The sequence below is a fragment of the Rhipicephalus microplus genome, unplaced genomic scaffold (genome assembly GCF_043290135.1).
Source record: "Rhipicephalus microplus isolate Deutch F79 unplaced genomic scaffold, USDA_Rmic scaffold_16, whole genome shotgun sequence".
NCBI classification, from domain to species: domain Eukaryota; kingdom Metazoa; phylum Arthropoda; class Arachnida; order Ixodida; family Ixodidae; genus Rhipicephalus; species Rhipicephalus microplus.
Window position 1 is genome coordinate 18,056,690 of NW_027464589.1, and position 15,375 is coordinate 18,072,064.

A 15,375-nucleotide genomic window follows, 5' to 3' on the forward strand; every position below is an offset into this window, starting at 1 on the left:
CAACCTTTCGGTCAACAGCCGATCGCGCTAGCCAATTGCGCCACGGAGACAGTACTGCTCCACTCTCACCACCATCAGAACATATCTTCAAAGCTATCAGCCCAAAGAAAAAAAGCGCCATACCACCACCGGGTGCGCTCAAACCTCCGACCTTTTGGTAAACAGCGCATCGCGCTAGCCAATTGCGCCATGGAGACAGTCCTGCACCACTCTCACCACCACCAGAACATATCTTCAGAGCTATCACCCCAAAGAAAAAAAAGCGCCGCTCCACCACCGGTTGGGCTCGAACCTCCAACCTTTCGGTTAACAGCCGATCGCGCTAGCCAATTGGGCCACGAAGACAGTCCTGCTCTACTCTCACCACCATCAGAACATATATTCAAAGCTGATGAAAAAAAGCGCCGCACCACCGCCGGGTGGGCTCGAAACTCCAACCTTTCGGTTAACAGCCAATCGCGCTAGCCAATTGCGCCACGGAGACAGTCCTGCTCCACTCTCACCACCAGCAGAACATTTCTTCAAAGCTATCAGCCCACAGAAAAAAAAGCGCCGCACAACCACTGGGTAGGCTCGAACCTCCAACTTTTCGGTTAACAGCCGATCGCGCTAGCCAATTGCGGCACGGAGACAGTCCTGCTCCACTCTCACCACCATAAGAACATATCTTCAAAGCTATCAGCCCAAAGAAAAAAAAGCGCCGCACCACCAATGGGTGGGCTCGAACCTCCGACCTTTTGGGTAACAGCCGATCGCGCTAGCCAAGTGCGTCACGGAGACAGTCCTGCTCCACTCTCACCACCATCAGAACATAGCTTCAAAGCTAGCAGCCCAAAGAAAAAAAAGGGCTGCACCACCACCGGGTGGGCTCGAACCTCCAACTTTCCGGTTAACAGCCGATCACGCTAGCCAATTGCACCACGGAGACAGTCCTGCTCCACTCTCACCACCATCAGAACATATCTTCAAAGCTATCAGCCCACAGAAAAAAAAGCGCCGCACAACCACCGGGTAGGCTCGAACCTCCAACTTTTCGGTTAACAGCCGATCGCGCTAGCCAATTGCGCCTCGGAGACAGTCCTGCTCCACTCTCACCACCATAAGAACATATCTTCAAAGCTATCAGCCCAAAGAAAAAAAAGCGCCGCACCAAAACTGGGTGGGCTCGAACCTCCAACCTTTTGGTTAACAGCCGATCGCGCTAGCCAATCGCGCCACAGAGACAGTCCTGCTCCACTCTCACCACCATGAGAACATATCTTCAAAGCTATCAGCCCAAAGAAAAAAAAAGCGCCGCACCACCACCGGGTGGGCTCGAACCTCCAACTTTCCGGTTAACAGCCGATCACGCTAGCCAATTGCGCCACGGAGACAGTCCTGCTCCACTCTCACCACCGTCAGAACATTTCTTCAGAGCTATCAGCCCAAAGAAAAAAAAAGCGCTGCACCACCACCGGGTGGGCTCGAACCTCCAACCTTACGGTTAACAGCCGATCGCGCTGGCCAATTGCCCCACGGAGACAGTCGTTCTCCACTCTCACCCTCGTCAGAACATTTCTTCAGAGCTATCACCCCAAAGAAAAAAAAAGCGCCGCACCACCACCGGTTGGGCTCGAACCTCCAACCTTTCGGTTAACAGCCGATCGCGCTAGCCAATTGCGCCACGAAGACTGTCCTGCTCCACTCTCACCACCATCAGAACATATCTTCAAAGCTAATACCGCAAAGAAAAAAGCAACACACCACTCCTGGGTGGGCTCGAGACTCCAACCTTTCGGTTAACAGCCGATCGCGCTGGCCCATTGCGCCACGGAGGCAGTCTTGCTCCACTCTCACCATCATCAGAACATATCTTCAAAGCTATCAGCACAAATAAAAAAAAGCGCTGCACCACCACCGTGTGGGCTCGAACCTCCAACCTTTCGGTTAACAGCCGATCGCGCTAGCCCAATGCGCCACGAAGACAGTCTTGCTCCACTCTCACCACCATCAGAACATATCTTCAAAGCTATCAGCGCAAAGAAAAAAGCAACACACCACTCCCGGGAGGGCTCGAAACTCGACCCTTTCGGTCAACAGCCGATCGCGCTAGCCCATTGCGCCACGGAGACAGTCTTGCTCCCTTCTCACCACCATCAGAACATAACTTCAAAGCTATCAGCCCAAAAAAAGCACCGCACCACCACCGGGTGGGCTCGAACCTCCAACCTTTCAGTTAACAGCCGATCGCACTAGCCAATTGCGCCACGGAGACAGTCGTGCTCCACTCTCACCACCATCAGAACATATCTTCAAAGCTATCAGTGCAAAGAAAAAAGCAAAACACCACTCCCGGGAGGGCTCGAACCTCCAACTTTTCGGTTAACAGCCGATCGCGCTGGCCAATTGCGCCACGGAGAAAGTCCTGCTCAACTCTCACCACAATTAGAACATATCATCAAAGCTATCAGCCCAAAGAAAAAAAAGCACGGCACCACCACCGGGTGGGCTCGAACCTCCAACTTTTCGGTTAACAGCCGATCGCGCTGGCCAATTGCGCCTTGGAGACAGTCCTGCTCCACTCTCACCACAATTAGAACATATCTTCAAAGCTATCAGCCCAAAGAAAAAAAAGCGCCGCACCACTACCGGGTGGGCTCGAACCTCCAACCTTTCGGTTACCAGCAGATCGCGCTAGCGAAATGCGCCACGGAGACGATCGTGCTCCACTCTCACCACCATCAGAACATATCTTCAAAGCTATCAGCGCAAAAAAAAAGTGCCGCAACACCACCGGGTGGGCTCGAACCTCCAACCTTTCGGTTAACAGCCGATCGCGCAAGCCAATTTCGCCACGGAGGCAGTCCTGCTCCACTCTCACCACCATCAGAACATATCTTCAAAGGTATCAGCCCAAAGAAAAAAAAGCGCCGCACCACCACTGCGTGGGCTCGAACCTCCGACTTTTCGGTTAACAGCCGATCGCGCTAGCCAATTGCGCCACGGAGACAGTTCTGCTCCACTCTCACCACCATCAGAACATATCTTCAAAGCTATCAGCCCAAAGAAAAAAACCACAGCACCACCACCGGGTGGGCTCGAACCTCCAACCTTTCGGTTAACAGCCAATCGCGCTAGCCAATTGCGCCACGGAGACAGTCCTGCTCTACTTTCACCACCATCAGAACATATCTTCAAAGCTATCAGCACAAAGAAAAAGAAAGCGCCCCAGCATCACCGGGTGGGCTCGAACTTCCAACCTTTCGGTTAGCAGCCGATCGCGCTAGCCAACTGCGCCAAGGAGACAGTCGTGCGCCACTCTCACCACCATCAGAACATATCTTCAAAGCTATCAGCGCAAAGAAAAAAGCAACACACCACTCCAGGGAGGGCTCGAAACTCCAACCTTTTGGTTAACAGCCGATCGCGCTAGCCAATGGCGCCATGAAGACAGTCCTGCTCCACTCTTACCACCATTAGAACATATCTTCAAAGCTATCAGCCCAACGAAAAAAAAGCGCCTCCCCACCAACGGGTGGGCTCGAACCTCGAACTTTCTGGTTAACAGCCAATCACGCTAGCCAATTGCGCCACGGAGACAGTCCTGCTCCACTCTCACCACCATCAGAACATATCTTCAAAGCTATCAGCCCAAAAAAAGCGCCACACCACCACCGGGTTTGCTCGAACCTCCAACTTTTTGGTTAACAGCCGATCACGCTAGCCAATTGCACCACGGAGACAGTCCTGATCCACTCTCACCACCATCAGAACATATCTTCAAAGCTATCAGCCCACAGAAAAAAAAGCGCCGCACCACCACCGGGTGGGCTCGAACTACCAACTTCTCGGTTAACAGCCGATCACGCTAGCGAATTGCGCCACGGAGACAGTCCTTCTCCACTCTCACCACCATCAGAACATATCTTCAAAGCTATCAGCCCAAAGAAAAAAAAGCGCCGCACCACCACCGGGTGGGCTCGAACCTCCAACTTTTCGGTTAACAGCCGATCACGCTAGCCAATCGCGCCACGGAGACAGTCCTGCTTCACTCTCACCACCATCATAACATATCTTCAAAGCTATCAGCCCAAAGAAAAAAAAGCGCCGCACCACCACCGGGTGGGCTCGAAACTCTAACCCTTCGGTTAACAGCCGATCGCGCTAGCCAATTGCGCCACGGAGACAGTCCTGCTCCACTCTCACCACCGTCAGAACATTTCTTCAGAGCTATCAGCACAAAGAAAAAAAAGCGCCCCAGCATCACCGGGTGGGCTCGAACTTCCAACCTTTCGGTTAACAGCCGATCGCGCTAGCCAACTGCGCCAAAGAGACAGTCGTGCTCCACTCTCACCACCATCAGAACATATCTTCAAAGCTATCAGGGCAAAGAAAAAAGCAATACACCACTCCAGGGAGGGCTCGAAACTCCAACCTTTCGGTTAACAGCCGATCGCGCTAGCCAATTGCGCCACGGAGACAGTCCTGCTCTACTCTCACCACCATCACAACTTTTCTTCAGAGCTATCACCCCAAAGATAAAAAAAGCACCGAACCACCACCGGTTGGGCTCGAACCTCCAACCTTTCGGTTAACAGCCGATCGCGCTAGTTAATTGCCCCACGGAGACAGTCGTGCTCCACTCTCACCATCGTCAAAACATTTCTTCAGAGCTATCACCCCAAAAAAAAGCGCCGCACCACCACCGGTTGGGCTCGAACCTCCGACCTTTTGGTTAACACCCCATCGCGCTAGCCAATTGCGCCATGGAGACAGTCCTGCACCACTCTCACCACCATCAGAACATATCTTCAAAGCTATCAGCCCAAAGAAGAAAAAGCGCCGCACCACCACCGGGTGGGCTCGAACCTCCAACTTTTCAGGTAACAGCCGATCACGCTAGCCAATTGCGCCACGGAGACAGTCCTGCTTCACTCTTACCACCATCAGAACATATCTTCAAAGCTATCAGCACAAAGAAAAAGAAAGCGCCCCAGCATCACCGGGTGGGCTCGAACTTCCAACCTTTCGGTTAACAGCCGATCCCGCTAGCCAACTGCGCCATGGAGACAGTCGTGCGCCACTCTCACCACCATCAGAACATATCTTCAAAGCTATCAGCGCAAAGAAAAAAGCAACACACCACTCCAGGGAGGGCTCGAAACTCCAACCTTTCGGTTAACAGCCGATCGCGCTAGCCAATGGCGCCACGGAGACAGTCCTGCTCCACTCTTACCACCATTAGAACATATCTTCAAAGCTATCAGCCCAAAGAAAAAAAAGCGCCTCCCCACCAACGGGTGGGCTCGAACCTCGAACTTTCTGGTTAACAGCCAATCACGCTAGCCAATTGCGCCACGGAGACAGTCCTGCTTCACTCTCACCACCATCAGAACATATCTTCAAAGCTATCAGCCCAAAAAAGCGCCGCACCACCACCGGGTGGGCTCGAACCTCCAACTTTTTGGTTAACAGCCGATCACGCTAGCCAATTGCACCACGGAGACAGTCCTGATCCACTCTCACCACCATCAGAACATATCTTCAAAGCTATCAGCCCACAGAAAAAAAAGCGCCGCACCACCACCGCGTGGGCTCGAACCTCCAACTTTTCGGTTAACAGCCGATCACGCTAGCCAATTGCTCCACGGAGACAGTCCTGCTTCACTCTCACCACCATCATAACATATCTTCAAAGCTATCAGCCCAAAGAAAAAAAAGCGCCGCACCACCACCGGGTGGGCTCGAACTACCAACTTCTCGGTTAACAGCCGATATCGCTAGCGAATTGCGCCACGGAGACAGTCCTGCTCCACTCTCACCACCATCAGAACATATCTTCAAAGCTATCAGCCCAAAGAAAAAAAAGCGCCGCACCACCACCGGGTGGGCTCGAACCTCCAACTTTTCGGTTAACAGCCGATCACGCTAGCCAATCGCGCCACGGAGACAGTCCTGCTTCACTCTCACCACCATCATAACATATTTTCAAAGCTATCAGCCCAAAGAAAAAAAAGCACTGCACCACCACCGGGTGGGCTCGAAACTCTAACCCTTCGGTTAACAGCCGATCGCGCTAGCCAATTGCGCCACGGAGACAGTCCTGCTCCACTCTCACCACCGTCAGAACATTTCTTCAGAGCTATCACCCCAAAGAAAAAAAAGCGCTGCACCACCACCGGGTGGGCTCGAACCTCCAACCTTTCGGTTAACAGCCGATCGCGCTAGCCAATTGCGCCACGAAGACAGTCCTGCTCCACTCTCACCACCATCAGAAGATATTTTCAAAGCTATTATCGCAAAGAAAAAAGCAACAAACCACTCCTGGGAGGGCTCGAGACTCCAACCTTTCGGTTAACAGCCGATCGCGCTAGCCCATTGCGCCACGGAGGCAGTCTTGCTCCACTCTCACCATCATCAGAACATATCTTCAAAGCTATAAGCGCAAAGAAAAAAAAAGCGCTGCACCACCACCGGGTGGGCTCGAACCTCCATCCTTTCGGTTAATAGCCGATCGCGCTAGCCCATTGCGCCACGGAGATAGTCTTGCCCCACTCTCACCACCATCAAAACATATCTTCAAAGCTATCAGCGCAAAGGAAAAAGCAACACACCACTCCCGGGAGGGCTCGAAACTCCAACCTTTCGGTCAACAGCCGATCGCGCTAGCCCATTGAGCCACGGAGACAGTCTTGCTTCCCTCTCACCACCATCAGAACATAACTTCAAAGCTATCAGCCCAAAGAAAAAAAAGCACCGCACCACCACCGGGTGGGCTCGAACCTCCAACCTTTCGGTTAACAGCCGATCGCGCTGGCCAATTGCGCCACGGAGACAGCCCTGCTCCACTCTCACCCCAATTAGAACATATCTTCAAAGCTATCAGCCCAAAGAAAAAAAAGCGCCGCACCACCACCGGGTGGGCTCGAACCTCCAACCTTTCGGTTAACAGCAGATCGCGCTAGCGAATTGCGCCACGGAGACAATCGTGCTCCACTCTCATCACCATCAGAACATATCTTCAAAGCTATCAGCGCAAAGAAAAAAAAAGCGCCGCTACACCACCGGGTGGGCTCGAACCTCCAACCTTTCGGTTAACAGCCGATCGCGCAAGCCAATTTTGCCACGGAGGCAGTCCTCCTCCACTTTCACCACCATCAGAACATATCTTCAAAGGTATCAGCCCAAAGAAAAAAAAGCGCCGCACCACCACCGGGTGGGCTCGAACCTCCAACCTTTCGGTTAACAGCAGATCGCGCTAGCGAATTGCGCCACGGAGACAATCGTGCTCCACTCTCACCACCATCAGAACATATCTTCAAAGCTATCAGCGCAAAGAAAAGAAAGCGCCGCTACACCACCGGGTGGGCTCGAACCTCCAACCTTTCGGTTACCAGCCAATCACGCTAGCCAATTGCGCCATGGAGACAGTCCTGCACCACTCTCACCACCATCAGAACATATCTTCAAAGCTATCAGCCCAAAGAAAAAAAAGCGCCGCACCACCACCGGGTGGGCTCGAACCTCCAACTTTTCAGGTAACAGCCGATCAGGCTAGCCAATTGCACCACGGAGACAGTCCTGATCCACTCTCACCACCATCAGAACACATCTTCGAAGCTATCAGCACAAAGAAAAAAGCAACACACCACTCCCGGGAGGGATCGAAACTCCAACCTTTCGGTTAACAGCCGATCGCGCTAGCCTATTGCGCCACGGAGACAGTCCTGCTCTACTCTCACCACCATCAGAACATTTCTTCAGAGCTATCACCCCAAAGAAAAAAAAGCGCCGCACCACCACCGGTTGGGCTCGAACCTCCAAACTTTCGGTTAACAGCCGATCGCGCTAGCCATTGCGCCACGAAGACAGTCCTGCTCCACTCTCACCACCATCAGAACATATCTTCAATGCTATCAGCACAAAGAAAAAAAAGCGCCCCAGCATCACCGGGTGGGCTCGAGCTTCCAACCTTTCGGTTAACAGCCGATCGCGCTAGCCAACTGCGCCAAAGAGACAGTCGTGCTCCACTCTCACCACCATCAGAACATATCTTCAAAGCTATCAGGGCAAAGAAAAAAGCAACACACCACTCCAGGGAGGGCACGAAACTCCAACCTTTCGGTTAACAGTCGATCGCGCTAGCCAATTGACCCACGGAGACAGTCGTGCTCCACTCTCACCACCATCAGAACATTTCTTCAGAGCTATCACCTCAAAGAAAAAAAAGCGCCGCACCACCACTGGTTGGGCTCGAACCTCCGACCTTTTGGTTAACAGCCCATCGCGCTAGCCAATTGCGATATGGAGACAGTCCTGCACCACTCTCACCACCATCAGAACTTTTCTTCAGAGCTATCACCCCAAAGAAAAAAAAGCGCCGAACCACCACCGGTTGGGCTCGAACCTCCAACCTTTCGGTTAACAGCCGATCGCGCTAGCCAATTGCCCCACGGAGACAGTCGTGCTCCACTCTCACCATCGTCAAAACATTTCTTCAGAGCTATCACCCAAAAAAAAGCGCCGCACCACCACCGGTTGGGCTCGAACCTCCAACCTTTTGGTTAACAGCCCATCGCGCTAGCCAATTGCGCCATGGAGACAGTCCTGCACCACTCTCACCACCATCAGAACATATCTTCAAAGCTATCAGCCCAAAGAAAAAGAAAGCGCCGCACCACCACCGGGTGGGCTCGATCCTCCAACTTTTCAGGTAACAGCCGATCAGCCTAGCCAATTGCACCACGGAGACAGTCCTGATCCACTCTAACCACCATCACAACATATCTTCGAAGCTATCAGCCCACAGAAAAAAAGCGCCGCACCACCACCGGGTGGGGTCGAACCTCCAACTTTTCGGTTAACAGCCGATCAGGCTAGCCAATTGCGCCACGGAGACAGTCCTGCTTCACTCTCACCACCATCATAACATATCTTCAAAGCTATCAGCCCACAGAAAAAAAAAGCGCCGCACCACCAATGGGTGGACTTGAACCTCCAACTTTCCGGTTAACAGCCGATTACGCTAGCCAATTGCGCCACGGAGACAGTCCTGCTCCACTCTCACCACCATCAGAACATATCTTCAAAGCTATCAGCACAAAGAAAAAAAAGCGCCCCAGATCACCGGGTGGGCTCGAACTTCCAACCTTTCGGTTAACAGCCGATCGCGCTAGCCAGCTGCGCCAAGGAGACAGTCGTGCTCCACTCTCACCACCATCAGAACATATCTTCAAAGCTATCAGCGCAAAGAAAAAAGAAACACACCACTCCAGGGAGGGCTCGAAACTCCAAACTTTCGGTTAACAGCCGATCGCGCTAGCCAATGGCGCAACGGAGACAGTCCTGCTCCACTCTTACCACCATTAGAACATATCTTCAAAGCTATCAGCCCAAAGAAAAAAAAAGCGCCGCACCACCACCGGGTGGGCTCGAACATCCAACCTTTGGGTGAACAGCCGATCGCGCTAGCCAATTGCCCCACGGAGACAGTCGTGCTCCACTCTCACCACCGTCAGAACATTTCTTCAGAGCTATCACGCCAAAGAAAAAAAAGCACCGCACCACCACCGGTTGCGCTCGAACCTCCAACCTTTCGGTTAACAGCCGATCGCGCTAGCCAATTGCGCCACGAAGACAGTCCTGCTCCACTCTCACCACCATCAGAACATATTTTCAAAGCTATTACCGCAAAGAAAAAAGCAACACACCACTCCCGGGAGGGCTCGAAACTCCAAACTTTCGGTTAACAGCCGATCGCGCTAGCCCATTGCGCTACGGAGGAAGTCTTGCTCCACTCTCACCATCATCAGAACATATCTTAAAAGCTATCAGCGCAAAGAAAAAAAAGCGCCGCACCACCACCGGGTGGGCTCAAACTACCAACTTTTCGGTTAACAGCCGATCACGCTAGCGAATTGCGCCACGGAGACAGTCCTGCTCCCCTCTCACCACCATCAGAACATATCTTCAAAGTTATCAGCCCAAAGAAAAAAAGCGCCGCACCACCACCGTGTGGGCTCGAACCTCCAACTTTTCGGTTAACAGCCGATCACGCTAGCCAATTGCGCCACGGAGACAGTCCTGCTTCACTCTCACCACCATCATAACATATCTTCAAAGCTATCAGCCCAAAGAAAAAAAAGCGCCGCACCACCACCGGGTGGGCTCGAAACTCCAACCTTTCGGTTAACTGTCGATCGCGCTAGCCAATGGCGCTACGGAGACAGTCCTGCTCCACTCTTACCACCGTTAGAACATATCTTCAAAGCTATCAGCCCAAAGAAAAAAAAAGCGCCGCACCACCAATGGGTGGACTTGAACCTCCAACTTTCCGGTTAACAGCCGATCACGCTAGCCAATTGCGCCACCGAGACAGTCCTGCTGCACTCTCACCACCATCAGAACGTATCTTCAAAGCTATCAGCCCAAAGAAAAAAAAGCGCCGCACCACCACCGGGTGGGCTCAAACCTCCAACTTTTCGGTTAACAGCCGATCACGCTAGCCAATTGTGCCACGGAGACAGTCCTGCTCCACTCTCACCACCATCAGAACATATCTTCAAAGCTATCAGCCCACAGAAAAAAAGCGCCGCGCAACCACCGGGTAGGCTCGAACCTGCAACTTTTCGGTTAACAGCTGATCGCGCTAGCCAATTGCGCCACGAAGACAGTCCTGCTCCACTCTCACCACCATAAGAACATATCTTCAAAGCTATCAGCCCAAAGAAAAAAAAGCGCCGCACCACCACCGGGTGGGCTCGAACATCCAACCTTTCGGTTAACAGCCGATCGCGCTAGCCAATTGCCCCACGGAGACAGTGGTGCTCCACTCTCACCACCGTCAGAACATTTCTTCAGAGCTATCACCCCAAAGAAAAAAAAAGCGCCGCACCACCACCGGTTGCGCTCGAACCTCCAACCTTTCGGTTAACAGCCGATCGCGCTAGCCCATTGCGCCACGGAGACAGTCTTGCTCCACTCTCACCACCATCAGAACATATCTTCAAAGCTATCAGCGCAAAGAAAAAAGCATCACACCACTCCCGGGAGGGCTCGAAACTCCAATCTTTCGGGTCAACAGCCGATCGCGCTAGCCAATTGCGCCACGGAGACAGGACTGCTCTACTCTCACCACCATCAGAACATATCTTCAAAGCTATGAACCCAAAGAAAAAAAAAGCGCCGCACCATCACCGGGTGGGCTCGAGCCTCCAACTTTTCGGTGAACAGCCGATCACGCTAGCCAATTGCGCCACGGAGACAGTCCTGCTCCACTCTCACCACCATCAGAACATATCTTCAAAGCTATCAGCGCACAGAAAAAAAAGCGCCGCACCACCACCGGGTGGGCTCGAACCTCCAACTTTTCGGTTAACAGCCGATCACGCTAGCCAATTGCGCCACAGAGACAGTCCTGCTTCACTCTCACCACCATCATAACATATCTTCAAAGCTATCAGCCCAAAGAAAAAAAAAGCGCCGCACCACCACCGGGTGGGCTCAAGCTACCAACTTTTCGGTTAACAGCCGATCACGCTAGCGAATTGCGCCACGGAGACAGTCCTGCTCCCCTCTCACCACCATCAGAACATATCTTCAAAGTTATCAGCCCAAAGAAAAAAAGCGCCACACCACCACCGTGTGGGCTCGAACCTCCAACTTTTCGGTTAACAGCCGATCACGCTAGCCAATTGCGCCACGGAGACAGTCCTGCTTCACTCTCACCACCATCATAACATATCTTCAAAGCTATCAGCCCAAAGGAAAAAAAGCGCCGCACCACCACCGGGTGGGCTCGAAACTCCAACCTTTCGTTTAACTGCCGATCGCGCTAGCCAATGGCGCCACGGAGACAGTCCTGCTCCACTCTTACCACCATTAGAACATATCTTCAAAGCTATCAGCCCAAAGAAAAAAAAGCGCCGCACCACCACCGGGTGGGCTCGAACATCCAACCTTTGGGTTAACAGCCGATCGCGCTGGCCAATTGCACCACGGAGAAAGTCCTGCTCAACTCTCACCACAATTAGAATATATCTTCAAAGCTATCACCCCATAGAAAAAAAAAGCGCCGCACCACCACTGGGTGGGCTCGAACCTCCGACCTTTTGGTTAACAGCCGATCGCGCTAGCCAATTGCGCCACGGAGACAATCCTGCTCCACTCTCACCACCATAAGAACATATCTTCAAAGCTATCACGCCAAAGAAAAAAAAGCACCGCACCACCACCGGTTGCGCTCGAACCTCCAACCTATCGGTTAACAGCCGATCGCGCTAGCCAATTGCGCCACGAAGACAGTCCTGCTCCACTCTCACCACCATCAGACCATATTTTCAAAGCTATTACCGCAAAGAAAAAAGCAACACACCACTCCCGGGAGGGCTCGAAACTCCAAACTTTCGGTTAACAGCCGATCGCGCTAGCCCATTGCGCTACGGAGGAAGTCTTGCTCCACTCTCACCATCATCAGAACATATCTTCAAAGCTATCAGCGCAAAGAAAAAAAAGCGCTGCACCACCACCAGGTGGGCTCGAACCTCCAACCTTTCGGTTAACAGCCGATCACGCTAGCCCAATGCGCCACGGAGACAGTCTTGCTCCACTCTCACCACCATCAGAAGATATCTTCAAAGCTATCAGCGCAAAGAAAAAAGCAACACACCACTCCCGGGAGGGCTCGAAACTCCAACCTTTCGGTCAACAGCCGATCGCGCTAGCCAATTGCGCCACGGAGACAGCACTGCTCCACTCTCACCACCACCAGAACATATCTTCAGAGCTATCACCCCAAAGAAAAAAAAGCGCCGCTCCACCACCGGTTGGGCTCGAACCTCCAACCTTTCGGTTAACAGCCGATCGCGCTAGCCAATTGGGCCACGAAGACAGTCCTGCTCTACTCTCACCACCATCAGAACATATATTCAAAGCTGATGAAAAAAAAGCGCCGCACCACCGCCGGGTGGGCTCGAAACTCCAACCTTTCGGTTAACAGCCAATCGCGCTAGCCAATTGCGCCACGGAGACAGTCCTGCTCCACTCTCACCACCAGCAGAACATTTCTTCAAAGCTATCAGCCCACAGAAAAAAAAGCGCCGCACAACCACTGGGTAGGCTCGAACCTCCAACTTTTCGGTTAACAGCCGATCGCGCTAGCAAATTGCGCCACGGAGACAGTCCTGCTCCACTCTCACCACCATTGGAACATATCTTCAAAGCTATCAGCCCACAGAAAAAAAAGCGCCGCACAACCACCGGGTAGGCTCGAACCTCCAACTTTTCGGTTAACAGCCGATCGCGCTAGCCAATTGCGCCTCGGAGACAGTCCTGCTCCACTCTCACCACCATAAGAACATATCTTCAAAGCTATCAGCCCAAAGAAAAAAAAGCGCCGCACCACCACTGGGTGGGCTCGAACCTCCAACCTTTTGGTTAACAGCCGATCGCGCTAGCCAATCGCGCCACAGACACAGTCCTGCTCCACTCTCACCACCATGAGAACATATCTTCAAAGCTATCAGCCCAAAGAAAAAAAAGCGCCGCACCACCACCGGGTGGGCTCGAACCTCCAACTTTCCGGTTAACAGCCGATCACGCTAGCCAATTGCGCCACGGAGACAGTCCTGCTCCACTCTCACCACCGTCAGAACATTTCTTCAGAGCTATCAGCCCAAAGAAAAAAAAAGCGCTGCACCACCACCGGGTGGGCTCGAACCTCCAACCTTACGGTTAACAGCCGATCGCGCTGGCCAATTGCCCCACGGAGACAGTCGTGCTCCACTCTCACCATCGTCAGAACATTTCTTCAGAGCTATCACCCCAAAGAAAAAAAAAGCGCCGCACCACCACCGGTTGGGCTCGAACCTCCAACCTTTCGGTTAACAGCCGATCGCGCTAGCCAATTGCGCCACGAAGACTGTCCTGCTCCACTATCACCACCATCAGAACATATCTTCAAAGCTAAGACCTCAAAGAAAAAAGCAACACACCACTCTTGGGTGGGCTCGAGACTCCAACCTTTCGGTTAACAGCCGATCGCGCTAGCCCATTGCGCCACGGAGGCAGTCTTGCTCCACTCTCACCATCATCAGAACATATCTTCAAAGCTATCAGCACAAATAAAAAAAAGCGCTGCACCACCACCGTGTGGGCTCGAACCTCCAACCTTTCGGTTAACAGCCGATCGCGCTAGCCCAATGCGCCACGAAGACAGTCTTGCTCCACTCTCACCACCATCAGAACATATCTTCAAAGCTATCAGCGCAAAGAAAAAAGCAACACACCACTCCCGGGAGGGCTCGAAACTCGACCCTTTCGGTCAACAGCCGATCGCGCTAGCCCATTGCGCCACGGAGACAGTCTTGCTCCCTTCTCACCACCATCAGAACATAACTTCAAAGCTATCAGCCCAAAAAAAAGCACCGCACCACCACCGGGTGGGCTCGAACCTCCAACCTTTCAGTTAACAGCCGATCGCACTAGCCAATTGCGCCACGGAGACAGTCGTGCTCCACTCTCACCACCATCAGAACATATCTTCAAAGCTATCAGCGCAAAGAAAAAAGCAAAACACCACTCCCGGGAGGGCTCGAACCTCCAACTTTTCGGTTAACAGCCGATCGCGCTGGCCAATTGCGCCACGGAGAAAGTCCTGCTCAACTCTCACCACAATTAGAACATATCATCAAAGCTATCAGCCCAAAGAAAAAAAAGCACGGCACCACCACTGGGTGGGCTCGAACCTCCAACTTTTCGGTTAACAGCCGATCGCGCTGGCCAATTGCGCCACGGAGACAGTCCTGCTCCACTCTCACCACAATTAGAACATATCTTCAAAGCTATCAGCCCAAAGAAAAAAAAGCGCCGCACCACCACCGGGTGGGCTCGAACCTCCAACCTTTCGGTTAACAGCAGATCGCGCTAGCGAATTGCGCCACGGAGACAATCGTGCTCAACTATCACCACCATCAGAACATATCTTCAAAGCTATCAGCGCAAAAAAAAAGTGCCGCAACACCACCGGGTGGGCTCGAACCTCCAACCTTTCGGTTAACAGCCGATCGCGCAAGCCAATTTCGCCACGGAGGCAGTCCTGCTCCACTCTCACCACCATCAGAACATATCTTCAAAGGTATCAGCCCAAAGAAAAAAAAGCGCCGCACCACCACTGCGTGGGCTCGAACCTCCGACTTTTCGGTTAACAGCCGATCGCGCTAGCCAATTGCGCCACGGAGACAGTCCTGCTCCACTCTCACCAGCATAAGAACATATCTTCAAAGCTATCAGCCCAAAGGAAAAAAAGCGCCGCACCACCACCGGGTGGGCTCGAAACTCCAACCTTTCGGTTAACTGCCGATCGCGCTAGCCAATGGCGCCACGGAGACAGTCCTGCTC